The sequence below is a fragment of the Desmodus rotundus genome, chromosome 7, assembly GCF_022682495.2.
Source record: "Desmodus rotundus isolate HL8 chromosome 7, HLdesRot8A.1, whole genome shotgun sequence".
Lineage (NCBI taxonomy): Eukaryota > Metazoa > Chordata > Mammalia > Chiroptera > Phyllostomidae > Desmodus > Desmodus rotundus.
Window position 1 is genome coordinate 85,189,518 of NC_071393.1, and position 13,390 is coordinate 85,202,907.

General features: G+C 40.9%; 1 protein-coding gene across 2 annotated transcripts in view; it reads right to left on the reverse strand.

Moving 5' to 3' along the window:
• WDR72 (WD repeat domain 72) overlaps positions 1-11,577 on the reverse strand; it is a 211,183-nt gene extending 199,606 nt beyond the window's left edge. Inside the window, exon 1 of one of the 2 annotated variants that reach the window (XM_024567916.3) lies at positions 11,372-11,577. The gene's annotated coding sequence lies outside the window, so the exon portion shown is untranslated. The remainder of the gene's footprint in view (positions 1-11,371) is intronic. The other variant, XM_024567915.3, reaches the window with a different exon arrangement.
• Between the last annotated feature and the right edge of the window lie 1,813 nt (positions 11,578-13,390).

Below are 13,390 nucleotides of genomic sequence, written 5' to 3' on the forward strand. Positions count from 1 at the left end.
ACTGGAAGCAACCTAAGTGCCCATCAGCAAATGAGTGCATCCAAAAACTATGGTACATTTACACAATGGAATTCTACCCAGCAGAGAGAAAGGAGCTTACACCCTTTGCAACAACATGGATGGAACTGGAGAGCATTATGCTAAGTGAAATAAGCCAGGCGGTGAGGGACAAATACCATATGATCTCACCTTTTAACTGGAACATAATCAACAGAAGAAAAAAGCAAACAAAATATAACCAGAGACATTGAAGTTAAGAACAGTCTAACAATGGTCAGGGGGGAGTGGGGAGGGGACAGTGAGGAGAGGGGATTATAGAAACTACTATAAAGGAAATTTGGACAAAATCAAGGAGGAGGGTGGAGGTGGGGGGAGGGAGGTGGTTTCAGCTGGGGTGGGGTGGAGGCATGGGGAGAAAAGGCACACAACTGGAATTGAATAACAATAAAAATAAAAATAAAAAAAAATAAAAAATAAAAAAAGTAAAAGTAGCCTAGTAGTTAATAATATAAGCTTTGAAATAAAAACAGATCTGGATCTAAATCTCAGCTCTGCTTCTTAAAGTGTGTGACCTCCCTGAATCCATCTCCTAAGTAGAGAGAAATCCCACTTACTTCTTTAATACTCATACCTGGTTGCTGTGAAGGACACAGATAAATCACTTCATGTTCTTTCCTTCACATAAGATAACTTGGTTATCTAGAGATGAGAGAGCGTTTTGTTTTTAAATTTAGAATTTAGGTGAAAAAAGCTTGGAGTGTTAAAACACTTTAAATGGGTGTAGTTTATATCATGTAAATTATTCCTTAATAAAGTAGAAAAAACAAATAGGGAGACTGGAGATAAGAGTTTGGATGATGTCACAGAGCTAGCTAGTCTAAGTGGCAATAGATTGGGAGAGGACAAAGGGCTTTCTGAAGGAACAGGAGTAGAGAGGTAGGCTGGAGAGAAAGTACCTGGGTGTCAGGGTAGGTCACAGTAAGGGCTACATTAACCACATGGGATTATGAAGCACGTAGCCTCAGGGTTTCGTGCACAACACACAGCTGGGTGTGGTCCCAGAAAAAGGGATCTCTATTCCCCAAAAGCTGTCTGTTTGCAGTTGCTCCAGAAGCAAAAGAACGTATCAACAGGTTGTAATCAGATCACTCCTTAGAAAAAGTAAAACAAACAACAACCAAAAAAAACCCCCTAAAAAAACCCAAAACAAAAAGCCCTATGGTTTCTACAAAGTCAGAGGCTATTCAAGGCACATAAAATTCCACCTGGCTTGCCCAGTGGAGCGTGACTCTTCCAGAGTTAACCCCTAACCCGTATCAAACCCACACTCCTCCAAAAATGTCATTGAGTCATTTGATTAACTGGCACTTAAGAATCTCTAGAAAGTAATATATTTTAGGTAGGAGACACATTGGCAGGTAAAATAACCCAGAAATCAAGGGAAGAATTAAACAGATATGCAAATTAATCTCTGAACTTTAAACACCCATGATCTGGACCGTGTATAAAACAAAACAGCCAAGAAATTACAGTCCTTTTCACTGTACAGATGAAGTTTCCATCACAGTTCTCAGCTTTCCCAGCCTTATGAGAAAGATTTTCTCCATGTACTGAATCACCTTCAAATTTCACCTCCTTGCTCACTAAGCTGTAGTGCAACAGATCACATAGCTAGATTAATACCAAGTGTGTTTCATCTGCAGTCAAAGAGATAGCACTAGGGTGGTTAAAGAAATAAGAGAAGGACAGCTCTTGTCTGGGTGGCTCCTTTGTTTATTATCCAATCAGTGAACTACTTCACAGGTCTCCAGCACATTTCTAAAACCTTAGGTGTAGGCTTCAAGAAGTAAATCTTTTTCTTCTAGTTTACATTAACCATGCTGAATTTTACAAAATCTTTTAACTTAGAGATAATTAACATGAACAGAAATACCACTATTATAAGTCCATCCTTAAATAAATCTAACAAATATTTACTGAGAACCAAATGCATTGAAGGAGGCGGGTTGGGCTGCAGAGAACATGACAATGAAAACACAGTCCCTGACCTCAAAGTATTTACAATGAGTCATTTTATGATTAGTTTTAACCCAGTATTTCTGCTGCCAGGCAAAACACTCATGTAAATTCTGTAAACCTATTTTCAATCTTGAGTGATATTTTTTTGCTTTATCTAAGTATAATCTGCAAAACTATTTGCCTAATATATTACTTTAAATTAACTCACATTAAATATTAAATTAACATTGTATTTAAGAATAAATTAAGCTATCTAAGAGTCTCCTTAGAATTATTTCAATCATTAACATCCATAAAACCAAGGAATATCATGTGCTTCTTAGATTTTTTTCAAAATACAAATTAAAATAACTACTTACATACATGCTTATTTTACTTGTGATAAATGTTTGCTGTGTACTACCTAAAATCACATTGGGAAACATGTCCCTAAACCATTCCGATAGTGAATTCTTTTCCTCTACCTTTTCAAAACCTCACCCCAACCCAGATAATTCCTTGCACCCAAACACTCTTAGTTGATCATTCTTCCTTCTGATTAACCAAGAAAATCTGGCATTTAGATATGAGCGAACATGCTTTCATCACTTCAACTTTTGCATGTTTTTCTTATTTTTAGCATATCTTTCTAAGATAGCCACACTAATCTTCTATAGTAACATTTTTACCTTTACCCCCAATTTCATCTTCTGCCACCTCAGTTACTCCTTTTATTAACCCTACTTCTTGTATCTTCCACTGGTCTCCCTTTTCCTTGGCCCCTTTGCCTTTACTTTTATGCATTTAATTAACAAACATTTATTATCTAGTATGAGCCAGAGCCTTTGCAAATTTTAGGGATGTGGACCTGAAAGACAAGGACAGTCATAAACTTCAAGGAGTTCAGCAGTGTCTAAGGTGACAGGCACATCCTGAGTCACCACACAGGTGATCAGAGCCACGTAAAGTAAATTCAAGAGCGTTTGGGAGGGAACACAGGTAGAGTCAGCACTTAAACATGGGAAGCCTTTCCCCAGGATGATAACAATATACACTTGTTGGTTTTGCGACCCAGAAAGTTTCCAGTTATTTTAAACTTTATTCTACTCATCCATGAAGTGGGAATGGCATCTACCTTATTTGGCTGGAATAAGACTGAGTGGTGAGGTCCTGGAGGTCATCAGCCTGGTTGGAATGCCCACCACCTCTACAACTCTATGTCCTTGGGGAGATTACTTTAGAACTGCATTCTGGACTACTTATCAATAAAACGTGAATAAATAACTATCAATCTAATAGGGTTGATGTGATGAAAGTGGGATAATCCAGATAAATCTTTAGATATTAAGCATTCAATAAATGTTAGCTGCTATTATTGGCAGGGTGTTTTTAATCTCAAAATCTGTGTATAAATCCTGCTAAGTAAAGAGTAGTACAATAAGTGGAATCATTGTCACTTATAATCCTTCATTTTATTATTCATAATTTACAGTAGATTCCATATACTAGTGAATTAAGCAGGGGAGATGAAGATAGAACTACATAGGTACCAAACTGGTAAAATAGAACAAAATCTACCAGCTTCCCAAATGTTATGGGTTGAATTGAGCCCACTCCAAAATTCCAATGTTGAAGTCCTAAACACCAGAACCTCAAAATGTGACTTTATTTGGAAATAGGGTCATTGTAGATATAACTAATTTGATGCAGATGAGGTCAGACTGGATTAGGGTGACCCTTAGTCCAATATTTCTGTCACTGAAGCTAACTCAGCTTGTGACCCTTTGTTATGGCAGCCCTAGTAATCTAATGTACCATTCGACAAATTCTGTCTCTGTCTAGTCAGAATGTACGGCTTCGTGCATATGTCAATTCTTGAAACATACACTTAAACTGTAGTCTGAATCACACAACTGGTCATACACTAAATTCTGTTCCCTACTTCTTTTGTGTAATAAATCTCCTTTCTATCCACATTATAGGCTCCCTGTGAAAAGAATATATTTATTTATTCATTTGACAGGTTATTATTAAAAGCACTAGTAAGTGAAAGATGAAAAGACACAGATTTCTAACTTCTAGGAATTCATACCCTGTATGTCAAGTCATATATATGTCAATAACTGATGCAAAGTAGGCTGGGAGGAGTATTCCCAATGCACAAGAGCAAAGGTCACTGCATTCCCCATGTCGGCAATGTGGACTCCCTTACGCCCAGGCTTCTCTCTTAGAAATACTCTGTGTTTTTCCATGGGCCATTGTCTCCTTCCTTGGCACTGCCTTTATGCCAATTCCCCTTTCCCCCCAGAATAAACATGGAAGGCACTCCCGCATGCAGGAGAATGGACTTATGTAGACAGCCCTATTTGGAGAAGCCACCCTAATATATGTGATTCTAGTATTTTATGACTGTCCACAAAACAGGGACACCTCTGGCAAGGAAGCCTTTAAACCTACCCTTTCACACTCAGAATCTTAGCCAAAGCTTGGTCAAAACAGATTCATATCAAGAAGGCTATAGATGCAGGATACCGCGGTAGTTTAGAAAGAGTTGTAGACGAGAGATAGGACTTGAGGGTCACAATCCAATGGAAATTTAGCTTTACTGGGATATTCAATTTTTAAAAAAATATTCTGGGACCTCCAGCCCATTCAAACATTAACTCAAGACACAAGAGGTAAGCCGCTACAGCCATTTTTCTCATTTTTGTGGATTATCTGTCATGATCAAAGGCAAGTCCTATCACCTTTTGATATCCCCTACCTCACTGTTTTATAGCCTTTATCCTGGTCCCAGCTCCTCCCACTTTCCCTATCCCAGAACACACCCCCAACCTTCTGCCTTAATTGCCCTTTCCCCTTTTCCTAGTCTTAAGTCATACTGTTATAAATTCAGTTCAACAAGTGTTTTACTGAATGCTAACTAAAATCATGGGCATTCCAGATGTTGTGCTGGGAACTTTCCCATACATTATCTCATTGAACCTGTACACCCATCGTCAGTGTGATTAGGAAAGGCTGCTTGGTAAATCTAAATCCCTTGGCTTGGATAACATCCTGGATCTGCCTGAACCAGAACCATCCCTGTTCTCAAAGGGCCCGAGAGTGGGAGTAGACAATAATGACACCACTACCTGTTCATAGTTTACAGTTCTTGTTTACAGACAAGCCAGTCCACCTATTTTTAAAAACAATACAAAAACAACTGAGGTTCAAACACAGTGGTGGTGAAGACGCCAAATCACTCTTTACTCTGAGGGTAAAGAATAAATAGATTTTCTGTACTTAATCTACAAAACCTATTCATTACATGTGTTGAAGTGCATGCATGGGCAAGAGTGTTTTCAAAGCATCGGGACTTAATACAAAACAACAAAAAAGCCCATAGTAACATTGGTGCCACGGAACACGATTCCAAGTACAAAGTGAGATTTCCACGCTGCAATGATTTCAGTGCAGTGAATATCACAGAGGTAGCCGAGGGTGGCAGGGAAGCGCTTGACTGGACCTACAGGCCAACAGTAACCAGGCAAGTGTAGCATTTTCTGATACGTCCTGGTCTCCGCTTCTTCTAAAGAGTAAAAAGTCCCTGGCAAGGGGGACCCTTCTTGTCTCTGCTCTGCTCTGTTTCTACCGACCGAAGAAGTCACTATCCAGTGACATCAAGATATCCTGTCCCTGGGGCATAAATAAATGCCCAGCTCCCATAGTTCATGGGTATATGTGAGCCTGAAAGGGCTAGAATTGATCCAAGCCATTTTAACTAGCAAGAAACTACCTAGTAATGCCTTGTTTGTATTTCTTGGAGGAGGGACACCAGAAACACTTATTTCATTCCACACAATAATTCACCACAATCAGAGGGAGCACAGCCAGGGCAACACCATCTCCCAGCTGCTGATTACATCAAAGGCTCGAAGCACAAATTCAATTTTATGATGTTAATCTCAGCCTGCCACTCAGAAATTTTCTCTGAGGGATATGATTTTTCTCTGGATTTCATTTTAGGAATGATTTTCTTCATCCCCAATCAATAAAGATATGTTTTCATCAAAAGACTCTATCTTGGTAGAATTCAATTGGCTATTTCAATCCCTTTTGGTGACACAATATTAATTAAAATAGTTTATGTTGCACTTCACCTGGAAAAAGAGGCAGTGAAAATAGCTACTCAGAACACATGTTCTGTACACATGAACACGGAGGGCAGAAAATAATTTTCTCCTTCTTCAGGAGACAGGCATTAGCTATTCAAGGGAGTTGCTCTGACTTGGTTTATATCTGTGATATCACACACACAAAAAGGAACATAAGAGAAAGCTGTTGCTTTCTGTATTTATTGTTCAATAAGAAATCAAAATGCACAGAAAAAGATGTTTCAAATGCTCATCTCCCAGTGCCTCACGAAGAGGAGATATAAGTGTCTGTGTGCCCACGTCACAAGATGAGGTATTAATCATAGTCACTGTTTCTCTTAACTAAAAAATGCATATATCATGCTATTAAAATTTATTTTTATGTTCAATCTCCAAATAATGATTACAGGTGAATACACTGTATTTTCCAAAGCAAGTATCTAAAATTAGCACAGTTTTTTACATTTAAAACAGGAGAAAATTATAAAATGTTTTACAGAAAATAATAGATGAATTATGTTTTAACAGTAGTTTCAAAAGTAGTGGTTAATTTGCTGAACAAGTATTTACAAAGCACCTACTATGTGCCTGACTCTGGTCAACCCTTGAGATTGACAGGAAGGCCCCAGTTCCTGGTCCACAATGCTGACAGACCAGAGAACTGCTGTCACCACACAGTGAGAAGGGCTTGATTCCCACAAGGTCTATGGAACACACATGGGAGTCTGTACTTAACCCTGTCTGGGCAGAGGATCGAGAAGGGCTTCTCAAAGAGAACTTTAATTACTGCAGTATTCAGCTGGTAATTTATAGCCACAGTTAAAAATGTTTAAGGTAGCTCAGTCTCTAACCAGGTCTCCATAAACAGAATCTTTTAATTTTGATATTCTTGAAATTATCCATCCATTAAACTTTATAATGCAAGAATGTGGGAATGAACTATTAAAAAATAAGAGTTTATTTGAGCAAAAGCAGATTTGAATCAGGCAGCGCCAAACTGGAAGAGGTTAGGAGTGCTCCACCCACAGGATGAGCCCAAGGAGAGACTTTATAAAGAAAAGGCAGAAGCAAAGTAGAGAAATTATTGATTGGCTATAGCTAACCATGTGATATGTGTATAGGCATGTTTTCTTTTTTTTTGTTTTCCAGTTATAAGAGAAAGTTTATTTAGAAAGTTACAGAGGTAGTAGAAGTGAGCCAGCTGGGCTGCAGAGGCTCAAAAAACAAGTAACCTTGGAGCTTAGGAGAGGGAAAGGCAAAGTAATGCATCTGGAGAGGGCATGCTCCCAAGAGGGAGAGCGCCTGCATGTTTTCTAACTGAGCATGTGCAGGAATGTCTACACCTATACATGAGATGAGGAAGCTCACCTCAGTATTTATGCATGAATTCCCCTGAATAAAGATGAATCCGATCCTTTGTTTGGGACAAACCATTTTGGGGAATTCACACACACACACACACACACACACACACATCTTGTCTGTCAGCTCACAATACAGTACTCTTCCTTCTTGTAAAATCCTCTCGGAGTTGTCTTCTGGCTGGCAACTACTGAGTAATTGGACCCAGTTCGATCCGGTAACAGAACTTTCAAAACTGGAATTAAATTTTAACTTCTTTTGAGGCAGGATAGTAAGAAGCTAGGAAAATTCCTTGGCAAATGGAATGGGGAAACTGAGACAGTTAAACAAGGCCAAGCAATTTACAGCCATCCAATAAATCACAAGGTCTTACTTTCCCTAACCAAGGACACTTCGAAGCAAATGGTTTACACATTGCAGACCATGAAGGGGCAGACTGGCCTCAGTCCTGGTCCCTTTCCAGTGACACTTTGAACCTTCCCTTGTTGATATTTAAAACTTCTCAACTCCCAACATTCCTTTTTCTACTTTTATCAGAGCTCTTATCACTGCTGTAATTATCACTCTCCTGTCTGTTACCTGAACTGTACTATGAATGCTTAGAGGGCAGGAACAGGCCCTTTTTTCCTTTGCATTCTGCTGCCAGGTAATTTACCATATACTGAAAGGTCAAAAGTGCTGAGGGGGAAGTCAAACAATGTCTTAGTTATGAATACATATGCTATGGTTCCAAATGTTGCCTCTTGTCCTTTCATCCCCGAGATGATTCAGTTTGTAAATGATCATCTTGAATGTAGCTCTGAGTTCTGCACAAAAAGCAAAAGACAGATGTAGAAGAAATGTCCTTGGCTATAGAAGCGCATTCATATTTCTACTAAAGCAGCCAAAAATCGTATCAGTATGCCGTGCCCTCACAACTCACTGCTGACTCAGGGGAAACATGCAGTCAATTAACCATGAGGTCGATTAATTACATTAATTACAACTTCTTCATTCTGTACTTGCTTATTTTTGTAAATACCCATATGTAGGACTTGACTTTTTTTTCAGGTTAAATGTCATCTCGTTAAAGAAAAAGAGGAGGAAGGTCACTGTTGAACACAAACAATTCCTACTGTAAAAGAGAAAACCACAGGCCCAAAGTGGTGTCAGTCTTGCTGAAAAGCCCAGGATAGCAACCTAGATTTAACCCCTCATCTAATTGCAGTTTCAACACTCCCAGAAACATAATCTTAATCAGTCTGAAATTTTCTGGTCAACACCAGTGAAGTAATCTGTTGTGTGGGCCCTCTCTTCTCCCCTACCTTATAGAAAGAGTCAATTTGCATGATAAAACACTTCCTCCAAGAAACGTTATCCTTGCCCAAGAATAATCTTTTTTTTTCTTTTGTTAATAACTCCCCTGACCTATTCTTCCTCCCATAAAGACCTTCCATTTTATACAACTTTTAAGGGCACTTGGAGTGTCTAGATGGGACTATGACCCATATTTTTTTTCAGATTTTATTTATTCTTAGACAGGGGTGGAGGGAGGGAGAAAGAGAAACATCAGTTGGCTGCCTTTCTCATGCCCCCAACTGGGGACCTGGCCAGCAACCCAGGTATATGCCCTGGCTAGGAATCGAACCAGGGACATTTCAGTTTGCAGGCTGGCACTCAATGCACTGAGCCATGCCAGAGCTCACAAATCTCTTAATAAAACCAATCAAATCTTGAAATTTACTTAGCTGAATTTTGTTTTTTAAACCTACCATTTATTAAATTATTAATGGCTACTTATGTGTATCATTTTATTTGATCTTCATAACCCTAGGCAGTATTGTTATCTTTATGCTAAACTTGAATATGAGGCTTGGAGAATATATGTAGCTTGACCAAGATCAGAGCTAGCAAATAGAGAGCGATCCATCAGTCTCCAACACTACAGCACTACACTGCTTACTTAAGTGGGGGAGGGGCAGTGCCCAGAACGTCAGGACCTCTTCTGGAAATGAGAGCAAAACTGTAGAAGAGGCACTTCTCTGGAGCAGTGATGCCTACCTCTAAAAAGAAGGACTTGCCTTTTATAGAAGAGTTCAAGAGATCTGAATGTCCTTTGAGTAAGACCAACAACAACCTCCTTATTTTGAAGACAAAAATGGCATACATAAATTAAGGGACTTGCCAGGTTCCCAGAATTAATTTGGAAATTTGCCAGGATTTCAAAGCTGATCTGGTGCTAGAACTCAGTGCACAGATTCTTTTAGTCCTGACCCCCACCTTCTCTCCCTGCCTCCAATTCAGTCTGGAGCAGAACTAAATCTAAAAATATTACCAACTGTGAAAAAATTAACTATGCATTCAAAATAAGGCTCCAGAGAGATGTCCTTTACAATGCACTGACAGAATTAATAAGAGATGTCACATATTGTAACTTATGAAATAACAAAATGAATAAGTGAATTTTCAAGCCAAAAAGCCTTCTGAATGCAGAAATCTTGAAACCTTAAAATATTCCTACCCTAATACCATTATTATCAAGGTTCCATGAAGTTATTTTATAACTTACATGAACTTCAATTACATTTGGCCTCTATTAACCAGAACTTCAGATTTCTAAGGCATTCACTCCACTGGGCAGAGATTTCACACAGGGAGAGGCCTAACAGTTATTTTGTTAATGTTTTGTTGATACTATAATTTAAACACATCTTCCCCCCCCAAAGATGAAAATATTGAAATTCAACAAAGTCCCAATTTTTGCAGTTTGAAAAAATAATAAGCTGTCTACTAGACCACTTCATGGGCAGTTTCCCTTTCTCCTCTAACTCTTTACTTTCCTTGCAGGAAATACGGCTGGTGCATTTTAACATTGAAGTAACTAAAAGAAGGCTAAGGAACAAGTCACAACACCAAATTAACCACAAGTATTTGCAGGGCAATAGTGATTGCATTCTTCTCTCCAGGTCGAGAGTAACAGCACAGTGTAAGATGGGCCCAGGAAGGAAGTAGGGGAGGTAGGAAAGGTGATAAAAGGAATCCTTTCTAAACCCTTTCTTCAGGTAAAAATATTCCCAACAGGCGACTTAGTGTCCAGTAGGTGACCTTGAACTCATTTAGCATAAAACCCGGAGAAGCAGGAAGAAAAAGTTAAGATCGCTATACTGCAACCTTGTCTTTACATCTTAAATATTTAGGTATACACACACACACACACACACACAGAGAGAGAGAGAGAGAGAGAGAGAGAGAGAGAGAGAGAAGCTCTAATGCATGAGGGTGGAAGAAGAAAGCACGCGTCGCGAAGGCAGTATTCCTAGTTCACCTTTTCCAGATTTTCATCGGTGGAGACATCCCCTCCCCCTTTTATTTTCCTACCCCTTGTCCAACTTTACAGGTGATAAAAGTCCTGTATCCACATTCTTTATTGCTGGCTCAATTTCAGGTGCACTGGAAGAAAGTTTTTGTCTGATGCCCCTCCCCCGACAGCCCCCAATCTGTCACACCTACTCTGTCTCACTGCCCTGGGAAGGTTTTCCTAGCTACAGAAATCAATTGGAATCAATTCAATGGACTCCCGTTCCATAGAAGTCCGATTTCTGAGTCTCCAGAAACTGTCCTAAGAGCATGGCAGGTCTCTAAAAGTCTCGGGAAACCGGCTCCTCCCAGGACCACAGGTAGGAATACTGAGGCCTTCACCAACAGCTCCCGACCCCAACACATACACACACACACACACACACACACACACACACACACGAAAGGACCGATTTGACAGATCCGTGGCTTCGGTCACTACTGCTGCGACATCTGGACAACAGTTTGAAGAGATCATTTTTTCACGTGCAAAAACTTGGAGCAAAAGAAGAGGCTGTACTAACTGCTAGCGCGCTCACCTTCTTTCCCCGCCCCAGGACCCAGACTCAGAGCCGGAGGCGGAGCTGCGGCCCAAGCCTGGGACAGCCGGAGACCCACTGCTGGGGACCAGAAGCCTGAGTCGAGACAGGGGGCGCCCACAGTGCAGCTGAGCAGCCGAGACCCGCAGCCTGACAGAGGGCCACTGGATGGCCCTTCTGGACTGCAGGGTGGCGAAGCCCAGGCCACGCCCCAGCCCCCCTGACGGCCCTCCCCTCCAACCCCAGTCCCAGCGGGCTGGGCTCCCCTTGGCCTCCGCCTGCGGATCCCCGCCCCGCCCTGTGGTCCCGCTGCTCCCTCCCTCTGTTACTGGCTGCGGCTAGAACAGGCCCACGGCCTTGCAGGTGCCCTGTCCTTCCAGGGCTGGAGAGAGTTCGCGTTAAGGTGAAAAAATTCAAGGTAGGCCAGGTGAGGTGGCAGGGACTGGGACCCCCAACACGTTCAATAAGGGGTGAGAGGAATGCCCCCTCAAAACTGTATCTTCCCGCAGGAATAGAGAGATTCGAGGTACTATCTAGAATGGGTGGAAAATTCAACGTGGAAACCAGCGTCCTAATGTGCTTTGAGTGGCCCCAAACCCACAACTGACTGCGCAGTATAGAGAAATAGGAGGGACAGTTTGTGTTTCCTCAAGGTTTCTCGGTTATTTTACTTTACCCTCAAACCCTCTGGACAACTTAGTCATGGATTCCTGAAGCAGATGGGGAGAGATTTTTTAACTACTCCATGTTCACAGATACCTGGCTTCCCAAATTCTAAGGATATTTGGCCAGGAGCAAATTTTAGGTCAGCTCTGAGGTCAGAGTTCACATATATTGGATCTTCTAGTGTGAAATCCTTCATACTAGGACACCCCTCTCGCCTTCACCATCCTCTGTGACCCATTAGCTCCTATTCCGGGTTCATCTGGACCTTCACTTTCCCCAGGTTAGGTGTTCCTGCAGGTCACTCTCAAGATTCCTCACTTCCTCTGTGGCAACACCAGCCACAGCTTAGTGAAACTGTTGGTTGCTTTGGCTTCCCTGCTTGACTGTCAGCTCAATCAAGTAATGAATACATAATAAATGTTGTTGAATGATGTGACAGACTATTAAGGCACCTCCTGGCCCCAGTTGTTTCAGGAATTTCCCTCATCTCTCTTTACCCTACAAGCTTATAGGATGTTATTCCAAAGTTAATATTTCCATCTCCTCCTCATCCCCAAGTCTGCATCCTACCTCTTGAGCAGAGTCTTCACTTTTTGTAGAGGTGCAGGTGTAGTAAGAGCCTGAGATGTGGTTCCTCTTGTCTGAACTCTGCAATAACTAGCTCTGTGGTCCTAAAGGCCCTCAATCTCTCTGCATCTCAGATCATGGCCCTGGGTACTTTCAGAGCCCACAAAAATGTAAAGAAAGGACAAAAGAACTTTTAGGCTGAAGAAAGTTATTTAATATTATTTGGTCTATATACCAGTGCAGTTCTTGACAAGGTTCAACTTTGCTCAGGCCCTGTAATAGTAGAAAACAGTAGAGTTAAAGAAATCTTCCTATTCCTTTGTATTTGGATAATGGTTTACTGCAAGGAATCATCCTTCCTGAAATGACTTACATAGACTGATAAGACTTACCTTATTTATCGATGGTAAGCTATACCTACATCCCCCCACCCCTTTTGTGATCTCATTCCGACCTGTAAAGTGGAGAAATTGGATTAGATAGGCCAAGGTCTTTTTTGCTCCAAAACTAATGAATTTTGGAGCAGAATTTCCAAAGAAAAGCAAGTCAAACATTACAGACCTCAACAGGAAGAGCAAGCTGGCAGCTGAGAGCCAAACGGGGCACTTGCAGGTGTTTTGTTTGGCTAACCTGGCACCGTTGTTGCTGTTATTTTTTCAAGTTGCATTTGACTGTTACAGGCCTCACCACTCCTTATAGTCTTCACCATGTGTAGTGCCTGTTTGGCCACTGAAGGCATTTAGTTTGTGTTCCAAGAATACTTTTGTGTTCTCAGAAAAGTGCCTT